The 24,978-nt window shown below is 35.4% G+C and overlaps 2 long non-coding RNA genes across 7 annotated transcripts in view; both read left to right on the plus strand.

The window, feature by feature from the left end:
* Positions 1–16,899, plus strand: part of LOC113039434 (uncharacterized) — a 32,405-nt gene extending 15,506 nt beyond the window's left edge. For 4 of the 6 annotated variants that reach the window (XR_003274989.1, XR_003274987.1, XR_003274992.1 and 1 more), the window contains exons 6-7: positions 2,982–3,097; positions 15,866–16,899. This is a non-coding gene — a long non-coding RNA (uncharacterized LOC113039434). Of the gene's footprint in view, positions 1–2,981; positions 3,098–3,251; positions 3,291–15,710; positions 15,715–15,865 lie in introns of those variants that run through there. The other 2 variants (XR_003274988.1, XR_003274990.1) reach the window with 2 other exon arrangements.
* Positions 16,900–19,500: 2,601 nt separating this feature from the next.
* On the plus strand, positions 19,501–23,066 carry LOC113039440 (uncharacterized). The gene is made up of 4 exons (XR_003275001.1): positions 19,501–19,644; positions 21,212–21,368; positions 21,456–21,567; positions 21,939–23,066. It is a non-coding gene; the product is annotated as an uncharacterized LOC113039440 (long non-coding RNA).
* The last annotated feature ends 1,912 nt before the right edge of the window (positions 23,067–24,978 follow it).

The following is a 24,978-nucleotide window of genomic DNA, read 5'->3' on the forward strand; positions in this document are numbered from 1 at the left end:
TCCCAAGTCCTCAAAGAGTTAAAGTCAATGAGATAATTAAGAGACTAATTAAATGATGATTGTGCATTGGTGATGAACACCTGCTGTTATTGTGCGTTACAGAGGATCAGATGCTGATGTTTTATTGGTTAAAATTATGCCACCATCATGGAGATCAGTGTTTGCTTCAGTTGGGCCCCTGGACTCTCCACCTCTGCACTAGTGCATTAACTTTTCGCCCATTTTGGTACTAAAATGCACCCTTAAGGTGTCCATAAGATACAGAGATATACTTTTTGAAAAGGTATTGTACATCACAGCTTTTGTACCTTTTTTATGAGAGATTACTGTATGAGATCATCATGCACATTTAATATTTAAATATTTCATACTAATATGACTTGATTTGAGACCTTTTTGTCCAAAAATCCGCACTAATGATTGTAGCATTTTGAAGTGAAGTGGCTTCCCTGTAGAGCAGAAGTCAAAATGAAAAATTCTTGCAATGACATGCTGATCACACAGACTGACACCTCAGATACACTGGCACTGTCACACTGTTGAAACATCAGACGCACTCACTCGCAACGTTACATGCTCACACAGATGTATTGTTGACACCTCAGACACACACTTGCACAGATACACACTCAAACAGACACTATTGACACCTCAGACACACACTAACAAACTGACATCAAATACAAGCATCCAGCAGTAGACACATTCTCATGCACCGATCAAACCACATTTCTGTACAGATATAAATAATCCGTACCACAGCAGTTTACTTTATCACCTCTGGATGGATAGTTTGCATCTATGTTTTGCAAACATGAAAAGCTGCAGTGAAAATGATCATCCATAAGACCACAGTGTCTGAAGTCATGATGGGAGATTCCCAATGAAAATCAGAAGACAATAAGAGTCTTGTTCTTAGAATAACACTGAAGTTTGATCATCTTTTGATTGGTGCATATACCACATGACTCTCCTCTTCAGCTTTCTGTAAAAAATTTATAACACAAGATATAATCATACTTATATTAATAACAATAATAAGTCTTTTATAAACACATGATACAGCTGTGTTTGAGATTTTTGTTAGAGATGAAAGCCCATTTCTGCTCCTAGGCCTGTCACAATAATCAAGATATTGACTTGTCACAGAATATATGTAAAGAGCAGACATCAGCAAGTGAAAAGAAGACATCATTTGAAGCTTTTTAGTGTTTTCCTTACAACTCCGGACTCCAGTATGGAAGAATAAGTCCAAATCAACACAAAGAAGAAATTCACTGTTCTGGTGCATAAATAAATATAATAACGCAAAATAGTGCTCTTTCACAGCTAACGTTAAGGGGGTTTCACGAGGGGGAGAATTCATTTTTTTGTTCTTTTTTTGCTGTTTTCCACCGTTGGTTTTCAGTGTAAATGTGGATTAGTTGGATGTGTTTGACTGTATATTATGCATGCACTTCTTGCATTATTATGCTGCTATATTATAATTATGTATTCAGTGGCGTAAAGTTGTCTTAAAATGCCACTATAAATAATATCACTACTATTTCTAGGACAGTACATTATCATGACAGGCCTAACTGACAAATAGGAAAAATAAATAAATAAGCTCTTTTAAATCATAATCAAAAACTGACATAAAAATGACGAGATAAAATTTTCACATTATGGCATACTTAGGTTAGATTATGATACACACACGTCAAAATTATTATGACATAATTCTCAACATTTAAGTTATAATTAGAATTTCTTAATCTCATTATTTAAACTTTGTATATTTAAAAAAATTTTATGTTATAATTTAGAATTTTTTTATCTCAATTTCTATTTAGTATGTCATAATATCTCATTTTGTCATAATTATGATTTACCAGAACATTTTTTTTGTTGTCTTATGTAGTGGAATGTTAACATTAGTAAACTACTTCATGAATGATACTGTTATAGCATTTATTAAACTTAATTCATATTATTTCAATATTTTCTAATGCATTATTGAAATCAAAAGTTGTGTTTTTTTAACATTAGTTTATGTACTGTGAACTAACAATGAACAACCAAACTTTTTATTACATTAATAAAGATTAATAAATAATATTGTAAATGTATTGTCCTTTGCTCATATTGGTTAAAAATAACTAATGTTGATAACCCCCTACTGTAAAGTGTTATTAATTATACTCCACATATTAACAATAAATTGTCTTACTCTTTTCTGTGCGTTTCTTTTGTAGAATGTCGTCTCGGCGTAAGTGATCTCTTCTTCACAAGTCTCAACTGTTTTAACAAAAAGAGATTCATTAAAACCAGTAAACTCTGTTCTTCACAGCCTCTGTGTTATTATCAGGGCTTCCAAATTGAACACCAAAGTAACAGATTTTAGAAGATTTAAAAAATGGCAATAACAGATTTAATTAGAGCCATTAACTTTTCCCACACACAAATAGTTCCTGAAATAATTTTTATTACAATTCGAGAGACAGATAAATTACACATTAATTATTTTTAAAAAAGTATAAAAAAAGTCACCACTTGTAATACACTTGTGTACTAGCATATGAAAGATGGTTCCAAGTGTATAACAAGTGGTGACCAAATATATTTTATAAATAAAGAGATAGTATGTTAAAGGGCATTTTAGTTCATATTCATGGTGTCCAAAAATAGCACATTTGAGTACACAGAGACGATCTTAAGTTTATCTTCAGAAGTACTAAAAAATAATTTAAAATTAAGAAAATTAAGGAATCAAGAATGAAGTACAACATTTGTGCACGGAAATAGAGCACTTTAAGTACATTATGTATGTGCCCTTGTTTTTCCTCCTGGGTATGAGAATAATTTTAATTAAATTATAAACTAGGGCTATCAGTTGGCAAAATACTTAGAACATATTTTTGAAGAATTTCAAATTTTACCTGTTGAAAAGCAGAAGATAATACTTGCCTTCTTGATCAGTTTTTCTGTGTTTCCTGCAGATGCAGAAAATCCTGACTGTCGCTACAATCAACAGAGATCCAGCAGCAGAAACAGAAATCAACACTATCAAAGATACAAAGTCTGGAGCATGTGAAGGAGAGTGAAAGAGAGACATGTAAGTGATTGAATCAGTCTGATCTACAACATAATACAGATATCAGATCAGTGAATTAATATATAACGGCACCATCATACCTGCACATGTGTGACAGAGTTGAGTGATGTCTAGATGTGTGGTCTGGTTTGTGATGGGATTGTTGATCACACAGCTGTAGCTGTTTTTCTCCTGATATTCCACCTCCAGAGGTAGAGAGAGACTGATGCTGAGATCAGACACACTGATGCTGGACAATAAACTGTTTCCTTTGTACCAGGAGAGAGTCACATGACCCACATTCACCACTGAACACAACAATGAACAATTCTGCTCTGATGATGATGATGAAGATGAAGAACAGTTTGAAGAGGTACTGCTGATGTCAGGAACTGGCAGACGAGCTGAAAACATGAGAGGATAAGAGGAATATTTTCAGCGTTGTGAATCTGTGTAATACATTTTGTGTTGAGTGAGTGTTTAGTGTGTTAACGGTTGCTTAATGTGACTCATCTCAAAAAAAAAATAAAAAAAAATTGACTATGTAAATATAATATGTGAGCATTTCAACAAATTATATCTACTCACCATAGACAGAAACGTTGAATGTTTTAAATGTCTGATTCACTCCATGTATCTCTAGTTGATAATCTCCAATGTGTTGAGTTGTGGTGTTCATGATGGTCAGAGATCCAGTTTTATTGTCCAGCTTCAGTCTGTCTCTGAATCTCCCATCGGTATCATTATGTGTGAAGACAGTTTGTTTCTTCATATTTATTCTAGCTATGAGAGACTTTCCAGTTCCATATTTCCAGAATATGTAATAGCCCTTATGTATTTCGGAAAGATCAGTGTATAAAGTAACAGAATCTCCCTCCATCACTGACACTGAGTCACCAAACACACCTGGAGAATATAAAAAGATTTTACACAGATTAAAGCCTCTGATGATTTACAAAGTCTGAAATCCTCTTCAGTCACATGTGAAGTTGAGAACAGCAGAAACAAAAAAGTTAAATGTAAAATATCAGCAGTCTTTCAAAACAGCTATTGTAAACTACAGATTTCCACAAATCTGTACATAATGTTTCAAAACCATATGTACTGTATATCATTATTTGTTTTTCTCTCTTAGTCTTACTTATTTAAATGTTCTTTCTGTTCTCATGTTATACATGTATTTGTGAGTATATATGTACCTAGAGCTCCTGAAAAACCACAGTCCTTAATGTAACATTGTAACTCTTCAAAGTGTAGAGTATGATAATTATTGCAGATTGAAGGTACTGGTTAATTGTTCTGGATATTTTAAATATGTATTTTTAATAAATGGGAGATTTACTCATTAGATCACATTTGTATGACATTAGTAGATGTTCAGGACTGCAGGGATTTCCTTTATTTTGTTTTTATGAACTTTTCCAGGTGCTGTAAATTCCAATGAAAACTTCCTAACCCTAATCCCAACAATGCCTTTATTATATTCATAAACAATTCACATTTATTTTGATACATAATAAGAGATGTTATTAGCTTTATTACTCCAAAATAAAAATAAAAACCTTGGCAATGATTTTTTAACTTACCAGTCAGACCCCAGCAGCACAAACAGAACAAGACAAACTTGTGAAACATTTTCTTCAGTGGTTCAGTGTGTGATCTAACAGCAGAACTGTTAAAGTGTTGTGTGAATCCTCCCCTGACTGTGTTCGACCCTCCTAGTTCACATCCTGCATTTGCACATGATCAGTGTTGGGCTCATTACGCAAAAAATAAAAATATATATGTATATATATATTACTAGTTACTAATTTCAAAAGTAATATTATTACTTATTACTCCCAGCCAACAATCTGGGGCACCGCTATGGTTTCTGGACCCCCAGAGGCTTGGAATCATCCTAACCTTACACCCCCCCCCCCCCCTTTACAGCGCCCCTGTCAATAGTTATTAGTTACACTGCTAGTTACATTACCTTTCCATAACATCTAAAAAAAAATGGAAATTTAACATTTTTTTTGCAATCAGTGTATCCATGAAAGTTGCAGATATGAAGAGTACAACTGGCTCAAACTGATGGCAAGCCACATATTTTTAAGCTTCTGTTCCTCTGGGAACAGCAACCTTATTGTGGTGGAGGGGTTTGAGTACCCGTATGATCCTAAAAGATGTGTTGTCTGGGGTTATATACCCATGGTAGGGTCTCCCAAGGCAAACAGGTCCTAGGTGACCGGACAGACTAAGAGCAGTTCAGAAGCCCATTATGAATTATTTAAAAATGGCACAGCCGGGGCCCCACCCTGGAGCCAGGCCCAGGCTGGGCGCTCAAATACGTGTGCCTGGTGACCAGGCCTCCCCCATGGGGCCCAGCCTGGCTTAGCCCAAAAGAGCAATGTGGGGCCGACCTCCCATGGACCCACCATCTGTAGGATGAATCATAAGTGGCTGGTGCTTTGTGGATCGGGCAGCAGTCGACGGCAGGTGGCCCGACGACCTGATCTCTTAATATGGAAACTGGCCTTAGGGACATGGGATGTCACCTTGCTGGTGGGGAAGGAGTTGGACTCACCTCCATGCACAGCTTGGGTTCTGGAACCGCACCCCTTGAGAGAGGCTTGACTCTCTACCACTCCGGAGATGCCCGTGGTGAGAGGTGGCTGGTTGATGTTGGGTTGCTCATAGCTCCCCAGCTCAGTCGTGATGTGATGGAGTTTACCCCGGTGAACAAAAGGGTCGATCCCTTGCACATTCCAGTTGGGAATAGGTCTCTCACTCTTATTTGTGTTTATCGGCCGAATAGCAGTGTAGAATACCCTGCCTTCTTGGAGTCTCTGGGAGGGGTGCTGAAAAGTGCTCTGACTGGGGACTCTGTTGTTCTACTGGGGGACTTCAACTCTCATGTGGGCAGTGACACCTGGAGGGGCATGATTAGGAGGAATGGCCATATATTTTTTTTTAAATGCTGACCTGCCAGCACTATTTACAGTGGATCTAAAAGGGATGTTGTGGGCGCTGTCTTGGAATGGCAGACCGGGGTGGTGGTCCCTCTTTTCGAGAAGGGGGACCGAAGGATGTGTTCCAACTACAGGGCGATCACACTCCTCAGCCTTCCTGGAAAAGTCAATGCCAGGGTACTGGAGGAGAATTTGGCCAGTAGTTGAACCTTGGATTCAGGAGGAACAATACGGTTTTCGTCCCGGTCGTGGAACAATGGACCAGCTTTATACCCTCGCCAGGGTGCTGGAGGGTTTATGGGAGTTTGCCCAACCTATCCACATGTGTTTTGTGCATTTGGAGAAGGCATTCAACTATATCCCTTGCGTCCTCTTGTGGGGGGTACTCTGGGAGTATGGGTCCGAGGCCCTGTGTTATGTGCTGTCCAGTCCCTGTACGACGGGAGCAGGAGCTTGGCTCACGTTGTCGGCAGAAAGTCAGACTTGTTCCTGGTACATGTTGGACTCCGGCAGGGCTGCCCTTTATCACCGACCGCTGGCTGCGCCTAGAAATTCTTAGCGCAGCCAGGGGCTGGAGGGTCTGTTTTGGGGACCACATGATTTAATCTCTGCTTTTTGCAGATGATGTTTTCATGTTGGCTTCATTAGGCCAGGACCTTCAGCGTATGCTGGGATCGTTTGCAGCTGAGTGTGAAGCGACTGGGATTAGAATAAGCACCTCCAAGTCCAAGGCCATGGTTCTCAGCCGGAAAAGGGTGGCCTGTCCCCTTCAGGTTGGTGGAGAGCTTCTGCCTCAAGTGGAGGAGTTCAAGTATCCTGGGGTCTTGTTCAAGAGTGAGGGAAGGATGGAGTGGCCTAATGGTTAGAGGGTTGGACTCCCAATCGAAGGGTTGTGAGTTCTAGTCTCGGGCCGGACGGAATTGTGGGTGTGGGGAGTGCATGAACAGCTCTCTCTCCACCTTCAATACCACGACTTAGGTGCCCTTGAGCAAGGCATCGAACCCCAACTGCTCCCCGGGCGCCGCAGCATAAATGGCTGCCCACTGCTCCGGGTGTGTGCTCACGGTGTGTGTGTTTGTGTTCACTGCTCTGTGTGTGTGCATTTCGGATGGGTTAAATGCAGAGCACAAATTCTGAGTATGGGTCACCATACTTGGCTGAATGTCACTTCACTTCTTCTTCACTTCTTCTCCATCTTCCAGCTAAGCTAACTTGCTGCATTGGTGCAGCTGAGTGTGAAGTGGCTTGGATGAGAATCAGTTGCATTATTGCATTGACAAACTGTTTTCCTAATTCATGTTGTTCAGTTGCTTTGACACAATCCTTTTTGTTTAAAGTGATATAAATAAAGGTGACTTGACTTGACTGGCGACATCATGTGCGAGACAATGATTAAGAAAACAGATTTTTGAAGTTCAAATCATTAGCAATTGTGAGGAAAGCAATTAAACATTTATTTTAAATGGTAACTGTAATATTATTACTTAAATTGTATTAATAATTAGTTGCCCTACGAGTTACCAGGGAAAGTAATTTTATTACTGTATTGCTATTGCATTACTAGTAACTAGTAACTGTCCAACATTTCATATCATATAATGTCATAGTTCATCTTAAGATTTGTACTGGTTTTAATGGATAACAACATACTTATTTTTTATTAAAAGGTTAAGGGTTCATATTAGGAGGATTCATATTACTGCCTCAGTGACAGCTTTTCACAGAGAGTGAAGTTACCTCACTGTTTCAAATAGCTACAAATAGAAGACTTTTGTGTGAACTGTGAAACTACATTTCATGGTGAAATTATACAAAATATCTTCATGGAACATGGTCTTTTCTTAATATTTTAATGATTTTTGGTAAAAAAAAAAGAAAAAAGAAAAAACAATCTATAATTTTGACACATACAATGCATTTTTGGCTATTCCTACAAATGTACCCCAGTAACTTAAGACTTTTTGATCCAGGGACAACTATGTATATTTATTCTAAATTTTAGTGAATGGAAAAACCAGAGTGCAAAATTAAAGGAGACATATCATGCCCATTTTTTATAAGATGTAATTTAAGTCTCAGGTGTCTCACACGTTTTAGCTTAAATACCCCACATGTCATTTATTATGTATTTCTGAAAATGCCAATTTTGAGTGGAAGCAGAAACAGGCTGTTTTTGTGTATGTCTCTATAAATGCAAATGAGCTGCTTCTCCCCAGCCCCTTTTCCAGTAATAGGGCTATGCCTATATGCTCTGGTACCTCAGATATTTTGCCAAAAAAAAAAAAAAAAGGAAATACAAATAAATGACAATAAAAAAAATAAAAAATAAAAAACATTGGTTTTGATTATTAAGTGTATCACACTGAAATCATGCATTTTAAATCCACATCAGTTTAAGCTTCCGAAGCATGTGCACAGAAAGCGACTGCCACTCGGAAAGTGAGCAGCATAATATTTAGTAAATAAATCCACTGCTCTCTTGTCTCCTCTCAGGCTAGGACTTTAAACAGTGTTATGTGCTCATCAGTTGAAACTAAGACAGAACAGTTAGCATGCCTTGCTCGAAATTTCACCATGGCATTAGAACTGGTACACTGTTGTCACTTGTAAAAACAGAATTGCGGCACCGTGGGTGGAAATTAGATTACGGGGTGGTAATATTCCCATAAGATCTGCTGACCACATCATGTGGCAGGGGTAGCAAAATATAAGTTGCAAAATGCATAACATTGCTCTTATCACTTTTATGTATTTATGTTTTTGAATCATTTGTTTTGTTTTCAAAGCTTCAGTACATAATGACACTTATATCTGTTCTATCAAAGTACTGCAAATTCTCTAAACGCAGAAGGCTAGCAGAAATAAGATAAACAGCTCTCTGCTTGCAGCGCATCAATCACACTCCTCAGAAAAGTGAGTGAAACACAAAAACAAACACACATTTTATCAAACAATATGTCATTAATAGCAGTTCACTTACCAATTCGATACAATCAGTGTTAGGGAATGTTTCTTTTAATAGTAATGCATTACAATATTGCGTTACTCCCTAAAAAAGTAACTAATACTTCTTTTTTTTGAGAGTGGGATGAATTAATGCACATTCCCATTTAGTCTAGACCTACATCATGCTGTCACAGCACACACAACGCCTCTGTACTACTGATTTCTCAAAGTATGTGGACAAGAGACTTGTCAGTCATTAAGCAGGAAAACACTTTACTATTTATTTGAAAAATGTAATCTGATTACATACCTAACCCCAACACTGGATACAATAGCATTCATATTACCAGCTTACCGTACTGGAGTTCACAGGAGTTTTAAGCGGACTTAGATACGGTTTTCAGGTGTGCAGACTAGTTTGGATGAACTTTGATGTCAGTCGAACCCAAGTGCGCACCAAAAATGCAAGTGTAAAAGCACCCTCAAACCCAAAAATGTGTGAAACATTTTCATATTAATTCAGCTAAAACTCTGATCTAATAAGACTGTCTGCTGATAACATTGAACCTGGTGTGTGAATCCTCCCACAACAGAGGTTGCCCACGCTACTATTTTTTCTTAATCTTATATATGTTCTTCTGGTTTGTGAAAAAAACGGTCGGCATGCCAGGTGCATGGTCCAAGAGGGCTGAACCTATATAATGAGTCATGGGTGTGTTTTGGGCTTTACGTCCAATAAACCAATCAGAGTCTCGTCTTCCATCCCTTTAAGCCAGTTGTGCTTGCACCCTGGCACATTTGCTATTATGCAAGAGCAAAAAACTGAACGTGATAGTTTCTGAAGTGTAGTACTTCACTAGTACTTCACTGTGGAAAATATGAACAAGTAGAAAAATGGATTATCAACCTAAATTTAATGATCAAATAAATCTAATGGATCATTAAGTTATTGCAAATGTCAAAGACTGTCTACAGCCTTACTGCATTCTCAGAAAGGTGCAAAAGCTGTCCCTTACAAAATGTAAGACTTCATATGTACTGTAAGAGGCCATATTAGTACATCAAAGGTACATATTGGTATCATAAATTTGACATATTAGTAGATAAATGTACATTATGTGAAAGGTACTTATTAGAAAGATTTAAAAGGTATCCGAGGGAAAGCTTTTGTCTATTTTTTTTTTCTGAAAGTTTGATGTCGGGCATTAGCAGCTCAGTTTTTTGGGTCAAATTGAAACCTGTTTCAGTTGGTTTACTTAAAGGCTTAGGAATTACAATTCTGTCATGAATTAATCACCCTCATGATGTTCCAATCCTGCAAGACATTTGTTCATCTTCGTAGCACAATTTGGAGAGTAACGCCATTTTGGAGAGTACCACAACAGATGTGCATGCTTTGATCTGCATGTAAACAATGCATGCATGTGGTGCTGCTGAAGTAGAACAAGCATGCACTGAGCCTTGTTTTTGTTCAGAGGAAAACATGGTACTCTCCATAATGGAGGCAGACTCGGGGGAGAAGAATTGTTGAATAAAGTAGTTATTTTAGCTGTAGTCTTTGCTCACAAAAAGTATTTTTGTAGCTTCATAAATAATATTTTAATTAGTGTTCCGAAAATGAAGAAAAGTCTTACAGGTTTGGAAGGACATGAAGGTGAGTAATTAAAGAGTGAACTGTCCCTTTAAAACATCTGATGTGAACTGTTGTTAGACATTTAGCGTTGGGAAAATGGCCATTTGTTTGATGTATGTTTAGATCTTAGGTGAGGGGCTTCTTATTTTTCTGCTGTTATTGACCTCCTGTCTGCCTTCCCTCCTTGGCACAGTTTTACAGACAAATACAATTAATTCATTAAAATACAAATGGGAAACTGTCAAGAAACTTCTGTTTACCAAGGTTGCATTCATTGATTTAATAAGAATTTGTCATGTAAAATCAATTATTAAATTATCTTCTTTTAGCAGTCATTGCCTTTTTTTTTTGCAATAAAACCACAGTATTATTAATTTTGTTTAGTAATCATTCAAAATGTGTAGTCTTGTAATTTGGCAGAGATGTCTAATACAGTGTCTAATATAATCTAATATCAGATATATGTCTAATATGATTTAATATAATGTTACTCAAGTGCAGTAAAAGATGCAATGAATAACACAATATTGCTCACTGATTCAGTGGCTCTTTCTGCTGGTAACAATCTTACTCCAGTAGGTGGAGACCTATAGGCATCTTGTGTGTGCAGCAGAACCCTAAGCTCTCATGATTTCCCTCTTGAGGCTGCAGTAAAGTCCACTTTTATGTGCCCTACCTTTGATGAATGGCCTTCATTTCTTTCACTTGGGCTTAATATCATTGCATTACTGGTGGAGACAATGATCAGGTCAATACATATATATGTATGCTGCAGGAAGTGCTGCTGCTCTGGTGCTGCTTGTATCTGCAGCTGCTGCTGTGATTTACTATCACAAGAAAGAAGTTACCGATCTGCAGGAGTCAGAGTATAGGTGTTTTATTGTTAATTAATTGTTTCAATACCTTAGAGAACCTAATTGATAGTATATTTAAAACAACATGCTTCGGATTTGTAGACGTTCTTGTTCACACTCCATACCAGTTGGAGGCGGAAATGTGCCAACCGCCAATAAACAGAAGAAGAAGAAGAAATGGAAACTCGTCTTCTAGTGGTCAACAGTTTATTAGTTTCGTTTCTGTGGTTGTGTTGTGTTTATCTGATTTCTCTAACGGTTTTTAGGTTGCAGACACATTAGGGGAAGACACATACACTTGATGCGGGATGGTATTTATGTAAAACGCAACAACAAGCGTTTTGCAGACACACATAAATAAAAATACAAATGAATCTGAACGGATGCTAGTGCTGTTGCGGGTGTAATAAACAACAGAGAGGGTTATTTAGTATCACTGCACACGTGTATTAATGTTTTATTATCATGTAGCATGAAATCCTCGACACGTTTGATGCTCTTTGTTTGACTGAAAAACTGTTTTGCGCGATTTCATAAATCGGCATCTCATATGTAGCGCTTTTGTCTCTCTTCGAAATGAACGCTGGTGTAGCCTATTTATCATTTATTAATTTTAATGAAATGTTTCAGTCCTGTGTTTCTTTATGTTGCTGAGGAGAGATGTGCTGCTATTTAAAGGGACCTATAACTGCTGGGCGATGAATCAGGTGAAAAGTCACTCTCAGCGAACAATGACCAAAGAGGGACCGGAAACATATCTAAAGACAATAATATGACACAGACTTTATCATATTAGTTATGTGGTGTTTTTTGACCAGTAAACAGCCACCCACTCAGAGCACACTAGAGTATGAACTAACATTAACCATTACTCGCACACTAACCTGTATTCGATATTGGTTTTTGCTACTAAAATGAAAAGGACGAGTTGTATCGTTGGATAACACTCCATCACTCATGTTGTGTTTCCTGATCCTCAGCTGGAACTGGAGCAGATATCTTGAGCTGTCAGCATTTGTCTGATCTTTACAATTATCATTGAAAACTTAAGGTGAGATCTGGTTATTATCTTAATCTGACACTTTAAATTTCAACCATTGTTTTACCTATGGACAGAAGTCCAAGTCCTGTTATGCTATTGAAAAAAAAAAATGTTTATAATAATATATACAGGTGCTGGTCATATAATTAGAATATCATCAAAACATTGATTTATTTCACAAATTCCGTTCAAAAAGGGGAAACTTGTATATTATATTCATTCATTAGAAACATTTGTTGAAGGATGAAGCTGTACTAGATGTGACTGCATAAATGATTTCATCATGCTATGTCTGGAAATGACAGTTTTTTTGAATATGTTGTCAAAACACTCAAAACATGTAATCGTGAGGGGGCATTGATAATGTTTTTTTTTCTATGCAGTGATGTTAGCCAATCATAACAGCGGCTGATTACTGAGAAGCCTAAAGGACCCGCCCCTTAAAAACAGGCTGTTCCTGAGAAAGGTTTGGAAAGGAACATTTTAAAATGATAAAAAATAAATCTATGTCATGATTCCTTTAATGACTTTAATATTTTTAAGTAAATTGGCTTCCCTGTAGAGCAGAAGTGACACAGACTGACACCTCAGACACACTCACACTGACAGACTATTATTGACACCTCATACACACTCACAGTCACACTATTGACACCTCAGACACAATCGCACGACACACTCGCACGACTCACACTCACACAGATGTATTGTTGACACCTTAGACACACACTTGAACAGATACACATGCAAACAGACACTTTTAACACCTCAGACACACACTAACAAACTGACATCAAATGCAAGCATCCAGCAGTAGACACATTCTGATGCACAGATCAAACCACATTTCTGTACAGATATAAATAATCCGTACCACAGCAGAGTTTACTTTATCACCTCTGGATGGATAGTTTGCATCTATGTTTTGCAAACATGAAAAGCTGCAGTGAAAATGTTCATCCATAAGACCACAGTGTCTGAAGTAATGGCAGGAGATTCCCAATGAAAATCATAAGACAATAAGAGTTTTGTTCTTAGAACAATATTAAAGTTTGATCATCATCTGATTTTGATTGGTGCATATACCACATGACTCTCCTCTTCAGCTTTCTGTAAAAAAAAAAAAAAGTATAACATAATAATAATGATAATAATATATATATATATATATTTTTTGTAGTAGTAGTAGTAGCACCAAGTCTTAAACACATGTGGTTTTGTGATAGATTATTACGCTATGAAAGCTCATTATTGCCTGAGGTCTTGCACAATATTTGTAAAATGCGGACAGGTGAAAATAAGGCATCATTTGAGGCCCTATAGTGTGTTCCTTACAAATGCGATTTCACATTTTTGAATTCTGCTTGTGCTGTTTATTAATTGTTTATGGTTGTTGTTTTTCTATGGTTGTTTTTCTTATTTAGTGGCATAGCATGGTCTTAAAATGACAAATACCACAATTATTTCTGGGACAATATACTGACCAACAGAAAGTAGTTAAGGTGACAATAAGGGATAAAAAAAAAAAAAAAATAATGCCCTTGTAAATTATATAAAAAAGTGACATCACAGTAAAAATGTATTATGTGATTAAAAATTCAAAATTAGTTATATAATGATATATATGCAAGTTAAAATTACTTGTCATAATTTCAGAATTTTCAATTAGAATTTGAACTTGTTAATCTCATTATTTACACTTTGTTATTGATTTTCTAATTTCTAATAAATCGACTTTCAATTTAGTATGTCATAATTTCTGTGATTTACCAGAACATGCTTATTTTTACTTATTATTATTATTTTATTTTTTTTGTGGAAATTGACTTAAATATTAGCCAGACAAAATCAAAAGTGTACACTGATCTACATCAGACTCTCTTCTTAAATTATAAGGTAACAGTTTACAGTAAGGCTTATTAGTTAACATTGCTTAACTACTTTAGTTGACATGTACTGATAATGAACAATACTTCTACAGCATTTTTTATCTTATTTAATATCAAATTAAACATTTCCTAATGCATTATTAAAACAAAAGTTGTTTGTTAACATTAGTAAATGCACTGTGAACTAACAGTGAACAACTGTACTTTTAATAAATACTGTAACATATTAATTGTCCACTGTTTGTTTATTTTAGTCAATACATTTACTAATGTTAACTTATGACACCTTATTGTAAACTGTTACCAATTATACAGATACTCAAGAAATTAACAAAAACTTTTCTTACCGTTTTCTGTGCGTTTCTTTTGTAGAATGCCGTCTCGGCGTAAGTGATCTCTTCTTCACAAGTCTCAACTGTTTTAACAATGACAGATGCATTAAAACCACAAACCTCTTATTAGATCTGGTTCTTCACAGCTTCTGTGTTATTATCAGGGCTTTCAAATTTAACACAGAAGTAACACTTAAAGATAAAAAAATGGCTATTTTCTAAATCAACTATTTTAATTAGCCATTAGGCCTATATCTTTTTTCACACACAAATAGATCCTAAAATAGTGTTAGTCATTACATTTAGAGAGAAACACAAATTACACATTCATTTATACATATATCAAACACAAATGTCATGTTTGACAAAGCAAAGTTTTTTACACTCTTTCTATTTAATCAGCACTTCTCAAGTTCTACAAGCACAACAAAAATTATCATTCATATGAATTTCAGAGCACCAGCCACATCTTTTAATTTTTTTCCTAGATTCATAGTTTTTCTTTTCTTTTTCTTTTTTATGAGTATTCTTTTTTTTTTTTTTTTTTTTTTTGATGAGAACGATGAAGAACGATGCTCAGTGTCAGTATACACAAATCTACATTTATAATACAATGAAAAGTATGAGAATACTTTCAATTAAATTACAACATTTGGCTATCCGTTGGGTAAAAAATTTATAACATATTATTACATAATTATTTCTTATTTAACTTGTTTATAAAGAGAAAATTATACTTGCCAGTTTTTCTGTGTTTTTTGCAGATGCAGAAGATCCCAACTGCAGCTACAATCAACAGAGATCCAGCAGCAGCTGCAGAGATCAGCACTATCAGAGAAACAGAGTCTGGAGGAACTGATGAAGAGTAAAAGAGAGACTGTGATTAATGTAAGTGATTTAATCAGTCTGATCTACAGAAATCAGCTCAGTAAATAAACACTAATATCAGTTCTTCTGTACCTGCACATGTCTGACAGAGTTCAGTAATGTCCAGATGTGTGGTCTGGTTTGTGATGGGATTGTTGATCACACAGCTGTAGCTGTTTTTCTCCTGATATTCCACCTCCAGAGGTAGAGAGAGACTGATGCTGAGATCAGACACACTGATGCTGGACAATAAACTGTTTCCTTTGTACCAGGAGAGAGTCACATGACTCACATTCACCACTGAACACAACAATGAACAATTCTGCTGTGATGAAGATGAAGATGATGATGAACAGTTTGAAGAGTTACTGCTGATGACAGGAACAGGAAGATGAACTGAAAACGTGAAAGAATGAGTATGAAACACAATTCTCTAGATCTCATAATTGTAGTGAATCTGTTAATTTTGTGTTGAGTGAGTGTTCAGTGTGTTAACGGTCACTGTATGTTTCTTTCATCTCAACAAATGATCTCTACTCACCAAAGACAGAAACATTGAATGTTTTTGATAACAGTTTAGCTCCACTCATCTCTACTTCATATTCTCCAGTGTGTTGAGTTGTGATGTTTGTGATGGTCAGAGATCCAGTTTTACTGTCCAGCTTCAGTCTGTCTCTGAATCTCCCATCAGGAACATCAGATGAGATGTTTTGCTTATTTTTGGTCATTGTAGCAATTTTAGACTTTCCCGCTGCATATTTCCACAGTATGTAATAACCTTCATGTATTTGAGTAAGATCAGTGTTCAGAGTGACTGTATCTCCCTCCGTCACTGACACTGATTCACCAAACACACCTGATGAACAGATGTGACATGGATTAAATCCTCTGATGGTTTACAGATCCTGAAATCAGCTTCACTTACACAAAGTTGAGTGAAGTTGAGAGCAGCAGCAGAAACCCGCTACTGTTATCAGTACAGTGAGTGTTAGAATCAGACAGACTGAGAAAACACTGAAGCAGCATTTACAGATTGCTGGAAATATGTTTAAAATAGCAATTAATAGAGTATATGGCAACATAATTTATGAAACAGAAGACCCCCTGACCCCCTTCATAGTAGTCTGATGCTACAGTTCTACCACAAGATTGATCTGTTTCAAAAATGTAACTTTAACTACACAGCAATACACTGTATATACACATCAAATACCTTGTTGAGGACAATCAGCGATTAAAGTTTCATAATTTATTGACGATAAATACATGATAATTATTGCAGATTGAAAGTAAAGTTTTAATTGTGCTAAACATACATATACATCTTTTATTATACATATATATATATATATATATATATATATATATATATATATATATATATATATATATATATATATATATATATATATATATATATATATATATATTTAATGAAAGATCAATGGGTAGTCTTCTATGCACTATAAGGTTTCTGCACATTTTGACCAGTGAGTTTCCATGTTGTATAAGTTTATGATAGATGCGGTAGTACACACACACACACACACACACACACACACACACACATATATATATATATATATATATATATATATATATACATATATAAGTTCACACTTTCTGAACATTTCAGTTCGCTGTAGGGATTTCCCTTATTTTTCATGACCTTTTCCCGACCTGGAAACTTTAATGTAAAGCTCCTGACTCCAAAAGAGACCTGAATGTATGGTTACAAGATCTTGTATATTATATTCAATATTCATTTGTTTTTTTTTTCAGTACATAGCAGCAGATGAAAATATTCAAATTCAAATTTACACCTAAATGACCAAAAAAAAAAAAAAAAAAAAAAAAAAAAAATATATATATATATATATATATATATATATATATATATATATTGTAACTTACCAGTCAGACTCCAGCAGAACAAACAGAACAAGACAAACTTGTGAAACATTTTCTTCAGTGGTTCAGTGTGTGAGAAGAACTGTTAAAGTGTTGTGTGAATCCTCCCCTGACTCTGTTCGACCCTCCTAGTTCACATCCTGCATTTGCACATGATATAATGTTATAGTTCATTTTACCCTTATTAAGATTTTTACTGGTTTTAATGGATAAAGATATCATACATTTTTATAAAAACGTGAAGGGTTCATGTTACTGCCTCAATGGCAGCTTTTCTTTTGAGGGGGCAGTTACTTGACTGTGCGAAAGGTCTAAAAGTAGAACAATATTGTTTGAATTGTGGAACACTGTGATTTTAAAACTATGTTTATTTATTCAAAAATGAATAGAAAAACCCAGAAAATAAATTTAAAACCATGTTACGTTCTCACAGTACTGGCTTTACTGATGTTTATCTTTTGAGTCGATCTTAAACCAGCTGTGGTTAGTTTTCTAAATTTGATCCATTGGGTGGAAAAAACACGTCAGTGAAAAATTAAAGGTAACAAGTTTTTTTTTTCCTGTGCTGCTAATATTTACAGAATTAATCTAAATGAAATGAAAAAAAAAAGAAACTTTATGGTCCAATTCTTACTAACCCTCACACCATCGCCAGCAACGCATGAAATGGGCCCAAGATCATCAAAATTGGAAGAAAATGGCCTGGTCTGATGAATCAGGATTTCTAAGCCGATTACTGACAGAGGCTACTGCACCTTGGATACACTGTTGTGTGGACACAACCCAGCAGCAGTAGTGGTGTTATGCTGTGAAGAATGTTTTCTTTGGCCATTTAAGGCCCCAATATCCTAATATCTTAAAGCTGTAAGGTTATGATAATCACTGCGTACCAAGTTCACCCATTCATGACAACTGTGTTCCTTGATGGCCATCAATGCCAAATTATACTTTGTTGTTGTACACGTATGCTAACGTATGCATACAGTCAAGCATGTAGCCTTTCAAAGTACACGCCATTTGATTTTTGGGTGAATGCAGGCAGTCGAACCATGAGCTCTTGAAGCTTCATCCATGTCCAGTGTCTGATCTATTTTTCTCCATAATTCATGACTGATAACAAATATTTTGGAACACTTTTAAACCAAATCCTATGCTATCCCATTCTATCTCGCTCACTAACGCTTGTCAATGCCGCTATCTGTTGTTGTTGCAGTTTCCGCTATATTGTTGTTCCGTCTCTTTAGGTTTTTACTGTGAATCACCGACCCGGGACAGTGTTACCACCTTGTGGAACAACTGATTAATGCAAAATTCAATGCACATGTGCAACCTGCATGTACAAAGTGTGTGCGGTTACAAAAATAAGATTTTGCATACACAGTACAAAATTTGCATCACACTCACTGTACGCTGTTCCTTGTGTACTCGTGAAAAATTAAGAATACTTTGGGCTTTACCAACATTACATTATAAGATAATGCACCATGCCGCACTGCCGGAATCATCAAACAGTGGTTTGAGGAACATGATGGTGAATTTATGTCAATGCCTTGGCTTACAAAATCACCTGACATGAACCCAATAGAACTTTTGTTGTTCAACTTGGAAAAGGGGTGCTACATCATCACCATCCTGCAATGTAGAGGAACTGGAGGACCAGTTGTTGACATTATGATAAGATACACAGGAATCGCCTCCTTGTCAATCAAGTCAAATCAATTCCTAGATGCATGCTTACTGTTTTGCCTCTTAAAGGAGGTCCTGCAGGTTATTAGGTGGCTATAATGTAATGGTTCATTGGTGTATATATCTAATAAAAATATACCATAATCTTTCGTCTAGGAATATTGGATTTATTTATTTTACTAGAACTTGTCAGAAGACATATTTTGTTTACTAAAGCTGTAGTAGAGTAAAGTCAACTGCTCCATCTGCTGGGCACTCTTAGGCATCCAGGTTAGCAAGCATCCAGGCCACCGTAGTTATCATGCACCGATCAGGCGAAGGGACAGTCTCGTCACTGCAGATGACTGTTCAAATACAACGTTTTAGCTTTGTTTTTGCTCGGTCAGAAAGAGACAGTTCGTGTGGATTTTTTCCTCATGATTCCTGTCGAAGTTTTGTGCGTTATTTACCTAAAGTAAGTGTGTGTTTATCTTGTATAGTGTTTTTAATGCGGATTAAGATGATTTGTCGAGTTTAAGGGCTATATAAGATTAGTCAGATACGCAGAAGACCCGCGGTCCCGATAGTTTATGTAAACATAAGCGCTGTTAACCAAATATGTATACCTGGAGTCGTCATATACAGGTCATTAATGTGGTTGTGAGATATGTCCGCCTAATTCAATTGTTAGTTCAGAAGTGTGGTTAATCTGTCAAATGTACACTTAATGTACCCTTGTGAAAAAGAAGCTTAATTGTATTAAAAGTGTACTTTTTGTGTACTTCCAATCTTAAAAGTATAGGCTACTTTTTTAAAAGTGCATTTGCACATAATATCGTATAATTTAAATTAAAGGCCACTTAAGTGTACTTAAAGAGATTACACTTTAATGACAATAGGTCTTAACATACTTAAGTGCACTTTATGATAATATGTATTTAAGTATTAGGCTACTTAAACATACATTTTATATAATTATGATTTTATTGTATTTTAATCAATTACACTTATTTTTATATATTTATCAGTATACTAAAGCACATGTAAAATAATTGATTTTAATTTCAACTTGTGTTTTTTCCAAAATTACATTTGTTAATGTGTTTTAAATGTATTACTATTTAGACTGTAATATATAGCCTACTATGTGCATTAATTCAATTAATAAACATAAACTTCAATACACTTTCTTATACAGTATACTCCAATAAAACTTTGAATTGTTGAAATTTGTATCACCAGCTCCTGCTCTGAAATCTATTAATTACATTTTCTACATAACATTTTCTAAAAATACTGTATTTGTATGTAATAGTACCATAATTTAAAACTGTGTACAGAATATTTTCGATATCATTACATTTAAGTGCATTAATTACAAGCAAAAGTTTAACGAATCTAAACCAAATTAATTTGGATTCAAATAGCCTACATTTGGTTTCTAATATAGGCTAAATTGCACTGTAAAAATAACTTTTAGTTAGGTGAATGAGTTTAACCAACAGATTAGAACAACTTGAACTTGAGTAGAAATGGAAAGCTTGAAATAATAGGTAACCACGCAGTGTCTCTTTTGTTTAATGCGCTTGCGCCAAAATATTACGTCATGACGGCGCAGGGCGCACTACTTCACCAGTTTTTGAAAAATGTGTGCCATGCGCCATGTTTGTGTAATTGCGGTGTGTGAGGTAGTGGTGGGCGATACTGCAAAATTTGGTATCGATCCGATACCAAATACATATAGGGTCAGTATTGCTTATACCGATACCAATACGACACTTTTTACTTAAAAAATAAAATAAAAAACTGTGTAAGGATGGATTTCCCTCCTCATTTCTTCGTTTTTGTAGCTCAGCATTTTCCTTGTCATGTGTTTTTAAGTGTTTGTATAGGTTTGTAGTTTTGCCACAGTATCGAATACTCTTTTTACATGAATCACAAGTTGCAGTATTATCATTTAGTGCCGTAATATAGCTCCACACAACGCTTCTCTTCCTCTCTTCCTCTGGGCCATCCTGATCTCTCATTCAACGTGCTATCAGGCAGCTTCGCTCTCTCTGTTCGCTCCGCTGCTCCTCGGCGCGTTGCGTCAGCGAGTCACGTGATGACACAACAACGAATCACAGCAGAGCAGCAGGAGGGGGAGGAGTAGCAAAGTGGACCAGGATGTGAAAGCAGCGTTTGCTCCGGATTGTAGAGGTAGAAGACACGAACAAAGTATAATGAACATAGAGGAGAGATATTTAAATTAAAATATCGATTCAATTACAATTGTATACTATTTAGATCGATCCGCCCACCCCTAGTGTGAGGGAGGAAACAAACAAGAAGAGGACAGCAGAGCGCATCACGTTTGGATGATTATAGATGAGACATTATACTGCATACGATGAGTCAAGTAAGTATATCTTCATATTCATTTTCTTTATCCTTAATTTAGTCTTACCATTTGTGTGGCTTTCGCCATAACACGTCAGTTCTTGCTATATGAACTCAGGAGGTTGAATTAATGACATAATTTATCTCTGACTGCATTCTGATATTGGTGGACTAAAAAAATTGGCGCTACTGAACAAAATTCAGAGATCTGATCTTGTAATATTTAATGTACATAATCGATATTATAATGACCAGTAATATTCAATATATCAGCCACCTCTAGAAATAATGCTGTTTTTCTGTTTCTTTTTGCATTTGAAGAGCTAGATGTTCTGTTACTGCTTGTGTTGTAATATGTTTCCACTTATCTGGAGTTATTCATTTTTGCAGGATCAGTACAGTTTTGTTACTGGAGATACAGTGTGGAGACACAGACCAGTACTGAAGAGGTGATGTTAGTTTGTTTTTAATGAATTTTTGTCTAGTTAGCTCACCCTGATCACACACGACAAGCTAAAAGTGCTATATTTATTCCCTGTAAAGTTGGAATAATGAATGTTTGTAAAAATGTAATCTATTTTTTAAGCCCAGTGAAGATGGTGTGATCAGGAATTCTGCTGTTTATGGGAAATCTGAAGGAACATTTCCCAGCATTCTACCACCATGTTGCCCTGATAATGTAAATTCAGCTCTTAGGTAATGCAGATGTTGTCAAAAGTTTACACACACCTTGCAGAATATACTGCTTCATCAGAATAGTAATTGTATTTTTTTTAATGATTCTACCTCGATACCCTCTTACTGCTTAAATTATTAACATTTTGCTGATACTGCAAGGTGTATATAAACAACTTTAGGCCGCAACTGTGTCTGTTGCTTTCACTCAACTGTGTGGTTTCACAGACAGGGCTTAGACTAAGCCAGGATCTATATATAATAAGGACTATAATAGGTAATAATAGGTAATTTTTCCTTGACATGCCTTAGAAAAAAAACATTACTGGTGTGCATCTTGAGACAAAACAAAGGCACTTGTATTTTTAAGGATCAAGTGCAAGTTTCTATCAGTTGAAACAACTCAGAATTACATTTTGGTCTGGGGCTGGTCTTAAGCCTTGTCTGTGAAACCAGGGGTACAAGTAACACACTTTGGTAATGTTTTACAATAAGGTCTCATATTTCAATTGTTGTACATGGATTGATAATTTTCTGTCTTTTGTTTTGTATTAAATGCGTGTCGTTTGTGTGCTAGTAATCCTATAAGTTATGGCGACCAAATAACTAGTAATACCAGTAAATTTTGACCTTGAGGACATTTGTAGGTCCCCGTTGAGGAAACCGGTTTACACGTCTTACAGAAAGATGTTTTCCATGATGGTGAAATTAGCATTGTTCTCCAGACTCTTTCTAATAAGTGAGTTGAAGTGTTGTAACCGTATAGTGTTGGGTTTTTCTTGTGCAGCAGCAAAAAACATTTTTGTGTATTTGTTTTAGAGATTGATTTTTTTCAATAAATGTAGAGGGTTTACCGTTTTGTTTTTTGCTTTGATTATAACTAGGTTATTAAGAGGTTATTATTATTATTATTTAATATACTAAATTTCAACTTCATTGCCAGAGATATATGACATTGAAGTATATTTTAGTTCACATTAATTGCTTATTCAGAAATACATATTTACCATAATTCAAATCACATATAAAATATATCCCACTTAAGTGGTCCAGAAGTATCATTCAAAATTTAAACTAATTGCAATTAATGTAATTTTAAATTGTAATATATTTGAAATTAATTACAAATAATATGCATTTATGTGGTCAAAAACATTACATTTAATTCACACTTAAGTGTATTGTTAACTAACATTAAAGTTTATTTTAGTTCACATTAATTGCATGTTAATACATTAATAGTACACTTTAAGCATATTTTAAAGACACTAGAAGCAATAAGGAACATATAATTGTACATATAAAGATATGAAATACTAAAAAGTACTAAAAAGTGCCACTTAAATTGTTAAAAAAAATCACTCAAAAGTTGAACTTATTGCATTTAATATAACTTTAAAATGTGATACATTTTAAATTAATTACAAATACAATGTACTTAAGCAGCGAAAATAACAGTTAATTTGCATTTGTGTGTTCTCTTCAAGTATATTATTTCCGCAATAAGTACACTTTATAAAAGTAAACTTAAAGGTACAGGTTGTAGGACCTGCCATGAGAGGGTGCACTACCAAAACAATCACAATCGTGTGGTTTGATGGCGCTAAGAAGGAGCATGGAATGATGGGATTTGTTGTCTTCTACCCAACCGCTGACGGCCATCAATTAGATGGAAAGATAAATCATGGATTTAACGGATGAGGTATACCCATCTTTACATATATGCCGTTTAATTTCTAAAGTTTAAAGCTTAAGGATTCACATTATATTCCTTTGCAGTACTGAGTACAGCCTTATATCTGGTGATGTAACCTGATCATTTACATTTGATTATTCTAACAACATAAACTCCATGATCATGGGAAGAAGGAGGCGGGAACCGGCGGACAATCCAATGAAAAGCACAATTTTCACATTACGTATTATGTCACATGACACAGTCACCTGTTGCATGGTGCTGTAATGCTGTTTTAGCTGCTGTTTTTTTTTTTTTTTTTTTTGCGACACTTGAAAAGAAATTATAATTATAAAGATATTTTATTTAAAAAAAACTGAAGTAATCTGTGTTTGATTCTGTTGTTGTTGTTATTATATATTATTATAAACTGCGGTGACTATGAAAACAGCAACATCTAAGTCTTCTTACTGTTGTGATCCAGTCAGTAATCTGTGTTAAGTGCACTAAGGTTAACCCTGCCTGCTTTAAATGTCTAAAAATAATTAACTGTTAAAAAAAAGTAATCAAAAAGTAATCACATGTAATCAGTAACATTAGTTTTAAAAAAGAAGGTTATGAAATAATTAACTACCTATTTATTACATTTAAAATAGGGTAACTTGTCATCTGTAACCTATTACATTTTCAAAGTAACCTTCCCAACACTGAATACAACTTAGGAATGTGCTTACAGAAAAAAAGTTGGCACAAACAGCAGAGAATAAACAAATGTCAGAGAATAAATATGAACTAAAAGGTGTCAGGGCCCATATGAGCTCTCTAGGACATTCTGTTTTAATCATCATGTTTTAGTGACCTTTGCATACACAGGCTGCTCCTTTGATTTCTGCAAAGAAAAATACAAAATACAGTCAGCAAGAAACCTGCTAATTCAATAGTTTCACACACACGTGACGTCCCTAACCCTAAACCCCCTTAAAGTAAACCATTTTGTGTTGTTACACTTTCAGATAAACATAATTTACTATTTTGATTATTATTATTATTATTTTTTCTCATAGGGACCGCAGGCCGGTC

The sequence above is a fragment of the Carassius auratus genome, chromosome 22 (genome assembly GCF_003368295.1).
Source record: "Carassius auratus strain Wakin chromosome 22, ASM336829v1, whole genome shotgun sequence".
Taxonomy (NCBI): domain Eukaryota; kingdom Metazoa; phylum Chordata; class Actinopteri; order Cypriniformes; family Cyprinidae; genus Carassius; species Carassius auratus.